This window comes from Lonchura striata, chromosome 2, assembly GCF_050655825.1.
Source record: "Lonchura striata isolate lonStrDom1 chromosome 2, ASM5065582v1, whole genome shotgun sequence".
Classification (NCBI taxonomy): Eukaryota; Metazoa; Chordata; class Aves; order Passeriformes; family Estrildidae; genus Lonchura; species Lonchura striata.
The window spans coordinates 104,704,233-104,717,780 of record NC_140704.1 but is presented as its reverse complement, the minus strand read 5'-3'; positions in this window follow the sequence as shown (position 1 = coordinate 104,717,780).

The following is a 13,548-nucleotide window of genomic DNA, read 5'->3' as shown; positions in this document are numbered from 1 at the left end:
TTCCCTGCAGCTCAGCTCACTTGCACAAAGAAAGTCTCTGACCCACTTAGGGCTGGTGTGCCCTGGCGTTCCCGGAGCTTGGCAAAGCAGGGAAATCTGTGCATCCACTTCAATGGCACACGCCAGCGATTTGCAAAGCTGGGAGCCAGGCAAGGCAGGAAGGGAGAAGTGTGGAAACCCAGTCCCAAGTTCTCATTTGTGCTCAGGATGCAGTCTGCGTTTTTATTTGGACTGTAGTCCAAGTATGTTAAACTGACCCTGTGTGTGGGGAGCAACAATCCTGCCTCCCCCACCTCCTCTGCTGCCTGTGTGCCAGGACAAACATTTCTGAACCCTTCCAGGGGACCAGACGAGTGAAGTGATCTGCCTGCAAAGTGCCCCAGTAAACAACAAAGGGATTATTCTCGAGGCACACCATTTTCCCAAGCCAATTCAGTCCCTGGTCACCATGAGCGGCTGACTTCAGGCTCCAAAGGGGATAGTAGGGGGCAAGCAGGATCACTCCCTTCACAGATGGTGTCACAGTATCCCAGTTCAGAGTCTGCATCAAATTGCAGCCTTAAAGTTATTTGACTGCAATAAACTGTACTGGAATTTGTCCTCTTCCTTATTTCTTGGTAGCCAAATGAAATTTTGCTCAGCATGTGCCCAGCAGCTCATCCTGTGAGTGCAAGCATTCATAGTGCAGAACATTAGCCAAAAACTTAAATCCCCCAAAACGCTGAAACACGTGGACTCTTTCCTGCCAGCTGTCCTAAAATGCTTCAACTGTTTCCCACTGCATACATTATGGAGTACATAATGTATCCAAGATGGATGAAGATTTTCTCCCTGAGCATCAGCTCAGCAAAGATGCCTGTGCTCTAAAAAGTGAGTGCTTCCTCTGTAAGCAAATGGTGCTCAGCTTCCCAGAGCTATTCCAGTTCACGCCTGCAGCACTCACCAGCTCACTGGCAGAGAATGACCTGCAGTCTGCTGGTTTGGTCTCAAAGGGTGCTTTCTGGTAGAATAAAGAATGAAAATAGCTGTAAATTCTGGGAAATGGTCAGTGGCTGATTCCTCTGCAGTGTGTATCTTGTTGAGCTTGTCAGATTGTGCAGAACAAGTCCCAGCATGTTTCAGGTGTGCTGAAGGACTGATATTTTCCCCTTGATTATAGTAGTTATTCTTCCACTATTGAAGAAAATATGCATGTATTGGGGCACTTACCTAGGGGCCCACAGGCAGAATTCTCCATGCTTCATCTAGAATTTGGCTCCGGTTGGCCACAGCTTTGATAAAAGGAATAAAAATATCACTTACCAGCAGCCATTCTAGTGTGGGAATTAGAGTTTTGCTGTTCCCCCAGCATGGTTGGATCTGTTCAATGTCTGCATAGAGATGTGCAAGGGGGATCTCTGAATAATGAAATAACACTTAAGCCACTATATCAAATTAACATAGACCACACCTTTTTCCTGGTACCTTCCTAGAGCTGCCAAGACTGTTTAAATTATTATTTTTTTAATGCTAGTAGGGAAGATGTTTACCAAAATGTGCTCTGCTTCAGGACTATATTGTCAAAACTGAAAATGTAGACAAGTCAAAATTATTGTTCCTGCAGCAGTTTCCATTTTACAGCATGTCAGAGTCAAGTCTTTCATAGAATATCTCTCCAACACTAAGGAGTGCAACAAATCATTCACCAGCAGTGGAAGAAGGAATTTCCATTTTCTTTTAATCCATCCACCAGGCATGACAATAGCACTATAGGATGCTGCATTTAATATGCATGCTGTGTTCACATAGCAGAAGAACTAATTCTATTCCAAAAAGGAATAACTGTTGACACTAACTCTGGATTTCCATGGGGTTTGCTCCTGAAGTTTTAATTTTAAAATGCATTACAATGGTGGGTTTGTACTTCTGTCCTTTTCATCCCATTATATTTGTACAGTGAATTTTAGACTAAAATGGATGTGTGACCTTTCTTGTCACAGAACAGGAAGGTGCATATTTCACAACATGAAGAAGCTGAATTCTGTATCTCAGCATAGTGAAGGTTATTATTTCAATGACAAAAAAAAATCATGTGCAATTTCCCTTGTGTACAGCTGTGAAGTCCAGGCATATCAACAAAGGTACCACAGTGTGGCCTGGTAACAAGGCAGCCAGAGTGGGTCTCTTCATACAGGTGGAATTGGTCAGTGATCAGAGGTTCTTTTATTGCAGTCACTTCTATGCAATTACTGAAATCCTTTCTATCATATTGAATACTTTAGTACGTACCCTTCTAAACAGCATTTATACAATTATCATTCTCTGCAGCCTTATATGCACACTGCTACTTCATGCTCCCTACTGCACTGTGCTTCTTCAGTTAGCTACTGACTTTTAGTTTTACTAAAAGCTAGTATTTTTCTATTCAAACTGTTGCTTCCCAATTCACTGAAACAAAAGGATTCAAAATTAAGGCAAACACCAGGATGAATTGGAATAATCGGTGGAGTTGTACCTGTTTTCAGGAGAAATAAAATAGCCAACATTTTTTCATGCAGGCAGAATTTTCTATCTGGTCACAGGGAGGGAAAACCTCCTTTCATTCAGCAATGCCTGGTTTGCAACATGGAACATTAATCAGCTCCAAACAGGAATGTTTTCCTCCTCCAAGCACTTACTGTCAAAAATCAGTGCTAATGGATATGTGACAATACAATTTGAAAAAAAAAATACTATTCATATACTTAATACAGTCTTATATTTCAGTATTAATTTAATGCTGGAACAATAATTTTTATTCATATATGCATATAAATTTATAGATATGATAGATAAAAATTGAGTCTGGAATAAGTTTTTTTAATACAAATTATTAATACAAAGGTTCAAAAAAACAGTCTTAAAATTTCTGTGTTTGTGTCTCCAGCCACCTGTCAAAATCAAATACAAAGTGTTAATCTGTGGAAAGAAAAGCATTTATTCAGAGATGTTTTCTAAGATAAAAAAATTTGCAAACACACTCTTTGCACAGAAAAGATTATGTTAGGTATTACAGAGGTCAGTAGGGAAAGGATAATCTTCATCACATTAAGCTAGAAACCTCTTAAAGTGTGAAAGGTCTGTGTCCTTCAGCAGTGCTTTTCTTTTAGCCAAAAATATGCAATGGTGGTATTTGAATTTGAAGATATTTGATAAAGCAAAACTGTGTATGAAAGTGCACTGTTGCTGTATGAGTGATGCAGCAAGACTTGGAAAAACTGACATTAGTGGTGACTTACAGGACCCTGAATTGGATGTATTCATGGTGGAAATTCTGGTTTATTCTATTATGAAATGAATTCAAGCATTATTAACCAGGCTGCCTGACAACACAGAACTAAAATCAGAATTCCATCACTTTTGTTTGTGCATTGCAATAGGCACCTCTTTGTTCTCCTAAGAAACACATGTATTCTCTCCTGCCAGGAGCTGTTTCATGTAGGTCATGTTGAGCAAGACAGCCAGATGATGCCAGTGAGCCCAATTTGAAGAAAATGGGGCCCAAAACCTCTACTGGCACAAGGGGCCACCATTCCAGTGAGGTTGTGAAGCTCATGGCACAGCATGGCTGTAACTCAGCAAAATTATCAATTGCCTTTATGGTAAAACAACCACCAAGTCTTCCTTGATACAGACACGTACATCCATCAGGTGACACACAGCCAGGACTTCTGGAGACACCAAATGATTCTAAAGTCTTGCTTCAGGTGGTCAGCATGTCTCAGAGCCACACTTAACATTTGAGACAACAAATATTTTAAGAACCCTTTTCATGTAAAATACAGTCATTATTATACACACATGTAGAAATTTTAAAATGTAATGTTGGTTTGTCCCTGCTTTGCACCTGGTGTTTATTATTTGTAAAATGGACAAGACATGCAACGTTAACAGAATATTAATATTTTACATTCATTTTTCAGACATAGAAATAAATATAGAAGGGTTCACTAGTTTCCAAAGTTTAAGAGAAAAGCACTTATATTTCACTTTTAGGAGACTTTTTCAGATGCACTCTATCCCCGCACTATTTAATCTATACTTAAATCAGTGGGAGGAAGAATTAGTCTTACAAATGCAACTTGATTTCAAAAGAGATTAAGGCTACTTAATCACATCAGGATATCCCCCACTGATTTGCTAAGTCTGTAGTAAATCTGAACCTAAGTGTACATCTGTAAACTAAGAACAAAATATGAAAGTCATTATAATTCATGTAGACCTCCTAATAATTCATATAAAATTTTCTTACCTAAGGTATCCTTCTGTAATTATTATACTAGAAGCTAAGAATAATTATTTTTAAATATTTTATACAGGCAAGGGAAAGATAGTTTTTACAACTAATAATCTAAGTCAACAAACCTTATTAACTCATCATATAAGCATGTGCAATTTCAAAGAATGCTCTCCACCCACTGATACCAGCTGAATTTAAGCTCATCTCCATCATACAGAGATTTCATCATGGAAGCATAATTTAAAAATGCAAAAATATCCATGTTGTATTCCTCTTTATTTTTTGCAACATTATGCATTGTTCTTTGGAAACGAGCATTTCATCCTGTATCTTATACAAGTTCAAGAGTTTCTTGTTATTTTTAAAATTAATGTTACAAATTGACGATGAGAGAAATCATTAGACCAGTGTACATGTTAGAAACATTCACAAATGAAGCTTTCATTTTTATTAAAAAAAAAATAAAAATAAAAACACCAAAAAAAAAAAACCAAACAAGCATTGGCAATATTACCATAGTAATAAGGAAAGAAAGAAAATCTGTATGGTTCTTTGTGTAAATAGCTTTTACACTGGACACACCTCTCTAAACAAGTTCTGTGAGCACATGAGCTCAAATGAAGCTATTTCTGCTCTGAGTCTGCCAGTTCCTGAAGAGACTGAGAAGGAGTAAATCCACTCAGGAGGCAGAGTAGTCAAACTTCACACCCCAAAATGATGCTCAGATGATATAAAAACAAAATTACTCATGCTAGCCATAGAAGAGTAGAATTTAATTAAAACCTGCAAATTTTGCACAGATCCTCTCTTCTCCCCACTGACACAAGTGCAAAACCCAGAGTTTCATTATGGTTTGCCTCCTTTGAATTCCACTTCCCCTTTATTCCTGTAAATCAGGCAGTTTATCCTAAGAGCCAGCCTCACATATTCACTGTCATGACTTTAGGAATTTAGCTGGTCACATCCAAGGCAAAGGTGATTTGATCTGTTTTGAAGAAAGGTCTGGACAAAGCAACAATGAGGCTTCTCCCCATGAGAGCTGCTTTAAAGCTTAAGGCTTTTAAGCTTTTAAGCTTTCCCTCTCTATCCAGACACTACAGGTCCATGGAAGCTGATGGAGGGCACCTGCAAGTGCAGTGGGAACTGGCTGATGTCAGTCTGATGCCACTTTTGATTGTCTTAGAAATGTTGTCATCTGGGGACCTTCTTAAGCATTGGGAAAAGGCAAATGTCACTCCTGTCTTCAAGCAGGACAAGAAGAAGGGCCCTGCGAACAACAGGCCAGCCAACCTCACCTCAGTCCTTGGGAAGATGATAGAGTAAATACTGCTGGAAACCATTTTAAAGCACATTAAGGACAAGGAGGTGGCTGGAAAGAGTCAGCATGGATTTATGAAAGGAAAATCATGCTTAACTGATCCATGGTGTAATCTGTGTTTGGGATTTTCTCAATCCACATGCAGGACCTTGCAAAGAAATTAATGGCCAAGCAGAATGTCACAGAACAGGATAGGGAAGACTGAAAGGTCAGGGCTGAATTTTGAAAAAGGTGGTAATTTCTATCTGAATTTCATTAAAACATTGAAAAATCTTCAACATTTGTTGTACTTACATGCTATAAGTACATTTAATCTATCCTAAGGTATGGAAATGGCCAGTACTATTGAATCGTGGCTAACATATTCCTTTTTTGCCCCTTCCTTACATACTGACATCTCTTCACAGTCCACTCATCCAGTGCAAGCCAATTTTCTTCCTCAAAACCTTTCTCAGATTCACCATTCTCATAAAAGCTCTTAAATATACTTTCACACAAGATCCTCTCACCTGCTTATGACAGACAACTGCTCCCCACCATTAAAACAAGAAGGCAGCTGAAATACTGAGAAAGCACATTCCTCTTGTTTAAATCACATTATATAGTTTATCTAATAAAACATCATTTCAGATAAGAATATCTTTTTATATATTCATGAAGCTACTGCTGCAGCATTTTCAGACACCAACCCTGCCAGAAAGCCACCGTGACAATCCTCAGCCTGATACTACGAGGCAATGAGGAGCCAGTCCTACCCCCACTGAATTAAATGGAAAGATTCCCACTTACTGCAATCAAATAGATATGATCCTATGTCCCAGTGCTTCCATTCAATGACATCATACCTTGAAAATAGGAACTTTAAAAAGAAACCAAAAATCCAAACCCTCAAACAGAAATAAAATGCTTGATGCCATGCCTGAAAACCTGCATATCTAGCAAAGCTGACATGGCTTTGCTAGATATTTCCTCTATACCAGATATTTCCTCTAGCAGCAGACTGTTATTGTCACAGTTTCCTTCAAGCAGGAGTTTCTTACTGATTATCTTTCCTCTGACCACTATCATTCCTACTGACAAATTATAGACCTTTATCATCTTCCATTGGCTTGAAAAAATAAAATCATTTGTTTTAAACATTTTCAGTTCTGTGCATCCATCAAGAACAAGAGCTCACTCTCAACATAGAGCCATCTGCTGACAACCAAGTATATTCACACATTAAGTTTGAAGTATCTCTTTCTGGGAAAACAACATTTCTTGTCACTTTTTTTTTTCTCTTTATCTGTATCAAAGGGCTTTGAGGGACAGAAGCTTAAAAGCAGGTCATTAAAAACAAACATAACTATGCAGAAGCCCTGTTGAATTTTTAAACATTTGTAAAACCTGTACAGATTTGAGAGGGATGTTTATTTCTGCTTGGAGCTATATGAAGAAATGAGAGAGGTGCATACACAAGACAGTTCTGTCTCTGTTTATTTCCTTCTCAGAGCTGCATGGAAGAAGTCTGACAAAACCTGATGCAATTATTGATTCAGCAACATTTTATCCCTTTCTGTTCCAATCATTCTGAAATGTCTCTGGTGGCTGCATCAGGCTCTCTTGTGTTTCCTCACCACCTTGCAGCTCAGGGGCTGTGGAACTGTAACTTGCCCTAAATCGAGTCTTTCCCATACACAATAAAACCCTTTCCTGGAGACTGACTCAGCCAGCCTGGCTTGCCAAAAGAGGGCAGCTCTAGGTTGGGATAAATTTCTGCTCCCAGGCACCTGGATCACTCATCCGTGATGCCTCCTGGATGCACACTGCCACACTGGAGCTCCCCCATCCTTCCCAGTCAGCCAGAGAGAGAAGCAGGCCGACCCTGCACCTCTGGCATTGCTGATGTGCTGCAATACAGAAGCACAAGAGGAGCACTTCAAAGCCTTGCCCTACATCTCTCTTCAAGCTCTGAGAGAGAGGAATGCATTTCTGATGATGCATCTCTTTGGTTAAGGCTTGTCAAGCAACACACGGTCACTGCACACTTAATGCTTCTGCTCTTGTAAGAGAGTGTGTGTCAGGAGAGAAAGACTAAACACAGCATTTGACATCGGGAGGATTCATTATAAGGGATTGTGTGTCTACACGTACCCACTGTAAGGAGCAAAATGGCACTGGTAGGGAGAGCCAGCATCACAGAAAGGCATGTGCCATGCAGAAAATCCAGTTAGATATCAATGTAGTTAATGTGTGGCAACAGGGTAAATAAAGTGCTTCAGTTATATTTGTGGAAAAAACATGAAATACAACCAATCTCTACAAGGTTGTGCCAGGGACAGCAATGAGTTTTAGAACAAAATGTCAGATTGGGCTGATAAGGTGCTTCTGAAAGGAGAAGCAAATAGGCAGTGTCTTAGCAGAAAGGGACAGTCTTCACAAGACACCTGCAGCCAAGAGACTTTAGAATCCACTCTGAGCACATCCAAGCTCACAGGTCTGTAGTCAGCCCAAAGGTAGCTTGCTCAAGGACCTCTTCCAGGGGATGCAGCTCAGAAGGCAGACAGAGCACCTATTTAATCTGTATCACTCATCTCTACACTTTCCCTAAAAATTGAACTTAACTGGCATAAAACTCAGAGTTGAAACAAGCTGAACTTTTACCTTGGATATGCTAATAGCAGCATATTGTGCATATAAAACCATAGTCTGATTTTTCCCCCAATAGTCCCCAAGAGTGACTATAACCAGCATTACTTACTTCTTTCTTTATAAACAAACAAAAAAACCCCAACCCCAAAACATTCAAAAATTATGATTAGGCCAAAGTTAAGCTGAGAAAACTGTTGAGACAAAGGCCTTGGCTGAGTGCCCACCAAAATCAATAGGAGTCTTTCTACTTACTTAATGGGCTTTGACTGAACTCTGAGTGAGGGGGGGTGGGAAGGTGGTAGAATCTGTGCTGATTATCCACTAACAAAGACGTGTTTGATATAATCTGCTGCCATCTGTCTTTGTTTTGCTAAACCACTCAGCTGGGCCTAAACAGAAAACCCATCAGCTGAATAAAGAATTAATTATTGAATGAGTGATCCCTTTGCATTTCTCACCTTCTGCGAGATTTATCCCCACTGACCACGTGGGAGATTTCCCTGCCTAATTACAGCAAACCACCACGGCGCTGAGCCTATGGCTGTCATATACATGTGTGTGTCAGGCAAGTTATTTTAAAAAGCAGATTTCTTCAATCTCAAAGAGCAGCAGTAAGATTCCTGTTGTATCTGTTAGGTGGTATGGTTCAACTGTGACCCTGAGATAAGGCTGGCAGCCCTCAGCATGTTCCAAAGTGATGAACAGCTTCATTTCTCAGGAACCATCCGGACTTACTATCAATGCTCCAGCTTCACCGCAAGTGAAAGGGTGCAGTAACTTCATGCTCCAAAGTGTTGCGACCCACACTAATTTGGTTTGTTGGACAGATCATCCAATGACCAGAATCAAACCAAACTGAGTGTGTGGGCTGGGGCTGGTGTGGGAGACACAGCCACACCTGAGGGTGTGAGGTGACAAGGACTGTGGAGCTGAGGTGGCCGGGGGCAGGAAGCTGCATGGTGGAGTGAGACTATTCAGATCTGGGAGCTATTGGCCTTGCAGCACAAACCCATTCTGCTCCTGCAGCCTGACCACCTCAAGGCAGTGCAAAGACCTGCTAGAGTCTGAGGGCTGACTGGATATTTTACAGGGATGGGTACAGAGGCAGGCCAGCTCTTGTCAGAAAGCATTTAGCTCCTAAGTCAGGCTTAGACTCCAAATTAGATCTGACTGGAACTTGACTTCGGGCTTGCAGCTTACCAAGACTGTTTTTGTCTAGAGAGTAAAGTACCTGAGCAGAATCTAAAGTAAGTCATAGCAATATTTTTCTTGGTCTGTTTCAATCTGTGATGCTTAAAAATTTCTTAGGGGAGCTGCTTTAGAAATTTCACATGCGCATAGATTATTGTGTAGCATTTATGAATCTAGTTCCTGTTCTTGCACACATTAAAAATGACTGTTCATGCTCACAGGTGAACCCATAATAGACAGAAACACATGGATTCAAATGCAGTGAGACCCTCAGGAAAGTCACCATTAACCTGTCTGACTTTTCCTGCCTTAGTCTTTGTTTTGGACAACACCAAAGGACAATAATTATTATTTTTAAACTTTGAAAGAATGCCATGTAAGACATAAAGATGCTCCTTGTCCAATAATTGTTTTTAAATTTAGTTTTTTAATTAATTAGTGCAGCAAACAAAGAAGCATGAGCTCACAGTTCAATATGAGGCCCAGTGATTCTGGAGTGCTGCCTGGAGTCTGAAGTGCTTCAAGCCCTGCTACAGAAATCATAACATGACTGTGCAGCTATGGGACAATTCCACAGCTAATAGCCTCTCATTTTGTGATGAAAAGCCTCATAAAAGAAAATTACGATGCTTGCAAAATAAAAATTCATATTTCTTCTTGAATATTTTTTCTTCCTGTGGGAAGTATCACTAATCAATAATAAAGATGTTAGAAATTAATGAACAGAGAAGTGATTTCGTTTTATTTAGAACTTATACAATGTAGGAGTTCCAACTTTTGAAATATAAAATATTTGACATTATCTTTGGCATTATCAGAATAAACAAATAATAAATTCCCAGTTCATTATCTTCAAAAATCTCCTCGGCAATATTTCTGTTTTTCGTTATTTCTGTCACACTGATGCTCTCCATAAGTCAGCTTTCAGCTAGATGCTGCCCATAAATATGTGCAATTTGTGCAATTCATTCACACATGCATTCATTATTGCAAAGGGAGTAAAGAAGGGCAAAGCCTGACCTTGGGATTTTATATATAATGCATCTGAATTTAAATTTGTGTGTCGAAGTATTTCACTTGAGACATTCTTGGCAGGGCAACTTTTCCTAAGCGTTCCTAAGTTGTGCCCACCCATCAACGCTGTCTTGATCCTACTGTTAAATCATTGAAAACCATAAAGAACAAAATAAAACAAAATACTTACCCATGAAATCTCAGAATAAAGAAGGTTTTGTTTTGTTTTGTTTTTTTCTGATCCAGATAATTCACTGCAGTCAAAGGTTAATTTTTAGTTCAAACAGAGCTTTCAACACTGGGATCTTTGCTGGCCACAGAACCATTTCCAGCAAATTTCAGAGGATTTATATCAGTACCAAAAAAATGTTCCCATCTTCTTCTACACAGCCATGCAGAGCGGCGAGATCACCTTTAGGAGGAGCCTCATCCCCTCCTGTAGAGCTAACAAAAACTCTCGGTGGCTCCTGCAAAGCTGTTAGAACTTTACCTCACAAAATGTGGTTTCACTAGAAAAGATTCTGAAAAATATAGAAAACAACAAAAAGCAACTTCATGAAATCTATTCCATAATCTTTTCTCAAAATAATCTGCTGTATATTAACCTCTTGTGATGGATGCTTTTCTAATTTGTTTTGTAAAACTTTAAAGGATGGTGCAGTATTGGTTAGCACAAATTTTAAGAATGAACAAGTAAATCTTTAACATAAACAGCCTGACAAATAAAACGGAATCAGAGGCAGTGGAGATAGAAATCTGCTGAATACTAAAAGCAGTTTAGAAACAAATATTGTTATTTTGAGGACTCATGAATAATAGAAAGTTGGTTCTCTATAGAAGGGAGAAGAAACAAATTTGCTTAGGGGTGATCACAAGAGTGCTTCTAACAAAAATCAGGGTCTGACTTAACTGAAAGCAGGAAAGGGCAGAAAGCTGAATAGAAGGTCAACTGTTACAAATTTAAGCCAATCCTTCTAATCTTGCTATCTTTGTTGCTAACACTGCTATAAATGTGTCTGCTCACTTCTTTCACTCCCCTCTTGGGCCAAGGAAGGTGAGGAAGCACCTCATTAATTCGCATCATTAATGCACTGTATTCTGCATTAATCTCATAAGTCTTATTTGTCAGAGCCTTGAGGAGCAGAAGGAATGTCCAAATTGATCCTTGGAGTCCGGACTTGTCCTTTGTGTTATTTGACCACTGGCCCAAGCAACATCAGTGTCTAATTGACTTCACATCTTCAGTCAGCAATTGAGCCCAGCACCTAACAGTCACCTTAAAGGTGAAAAGTTTTATATGGACAACCTAATTCTCCTTTCCTACAGGTTAAGTCCCTGTAGGCACAAAGAAAATGTTATTCCATTACTCTTCAGAGAATTCTCTAAAATCATTGAAGTCCATGATTGGTATCTCCACCCAATCTCCCCCATTCCCAAACTACATAGCCCATATACCATGTTCTATATGTCAGATCATTCCCACTTTCCTCTGAGTTTGTTCCAATTTGACATTATTTTCTCAAAGGGTGATAAGGCAAACCTGGCCTGATACTGCAAGCTTATCAATGTGAAGTTGCATGCAAAACTATTTCAAGTGCCTCCTCCTCCCTGTTAAACATGCCCAATGCAAACCTTTTTCCATAGCAATATGACCCCTGTGAGGAGTTACTTCACCAAACTTGTTTAACTTGAACTGCAGTGGAAAGGTAACACCTGTGGAGGCAGTCACTGCACTCAGTGAGGGGACAGCAAGAGAGTAATTTAGCAAGAGGGATTAGCATCCTTATTTAGCTCCACCTCCAATATTCACTCCCTTCAGTATCAGCCATGTACTTTGTCCCCTGCATGATTAATATTTTCAGTGATGTGACTGAAGTAAATGTTGTTAAGTTTTCTGGCCTACTCACCTCAGGTTTGTTTTTGTTTGCAGTTTGTTTTCTCTCCTGTAAAAGAGGGGAAAGAGTCTGCCTCTTACAGCTATTGTCTTTATACTGGGTGTTGTCTTGTCTCATCAGTTTTTAATGACATCTCATTTGATTGCCCTGGCCTGCCAGTTTTGGCACCTGCTACTGGTTTGTACTCTTCCTCAGTAGGTTTTGTGCAAATCCCATCTGTGTCCTGTCTTGCTACTTTTCAAAGACACTTCTTTCTCAGGAGCCCCAGCTCCCTCCTAGGTCAGTGATTTTACCCATCTGATGGTTTTACTGCTGCTTGCAGTAAAGGGAAAAAGGGGGGTGGGGCAGGAAAAGGAGTAAGGAGTAATTGTGCAGCTTGTAAAACTACAGGCAATACTCTCCTTTTCAGATGGGGACAGTCTTTAAAAGGACATGTTTTTCCTGTTACTCTTGTACATCTATGTTTGCATTAGTTAGGCATCTGTGTTTGTATTAGTTACAATAGCTAATGCAAATTGAAGCACTAATGCTGTTGGAGGAGCTTGTCCTTGCCCCTGCCTCAGAGCTGTGGCAGGTCTTGCATGTCCCCTGGGGGGCTGCTGAGCAGGGGCTGCGCTGGCTGGACACCTCTGCAGAGAACTTTGGGGAGAGCCACATGACCAGAGAAAAACCAAGCTTCTGCAAGAACAAAATTTCCACCTCCTCCAGACATTTGTATCCCAACCTGTTCAGAAAAATCTCTGAAGTTACTGTGATTTCCATAAGACCTCTAAGGGGCATTCTCCCTTCCCTTCCACAGACAGAGGAGGAGGCAGACCACCTGACAAAACACCTTCTTCCTTTTCTCCCTCCACAGCAGGAAAAGCTGCAGTGTTACACTAAAGTTTTTGACAGTAGATACAACATTGTCAAGAACTCCTTAAAAATGCATCACTTTTCAAACTCAACATCAGTTGTGCCCCACAATCCATCACAAGATATAAATCCAGGGGAAAACTGGCTGTTTGGAGTCCAGTGCTCAAAAATTATATATTGCCTCTCACTTCCTGCTCTCTGATGTTGTCAGGGACCAACTGCAGAAGAGTAACAAAACTAAATGCCACAGGAAACAGGTGGGAAGGGGGTTAACATATGAGAAGGACCCCTATACACCTACAAGAAAGATCTAAGAAGCTTGAGGAGGAAGAGCTAAAAGTTTGGGCTTAGATCCCCAGGGACAAGTTTCTTGGTGTAGAATATGT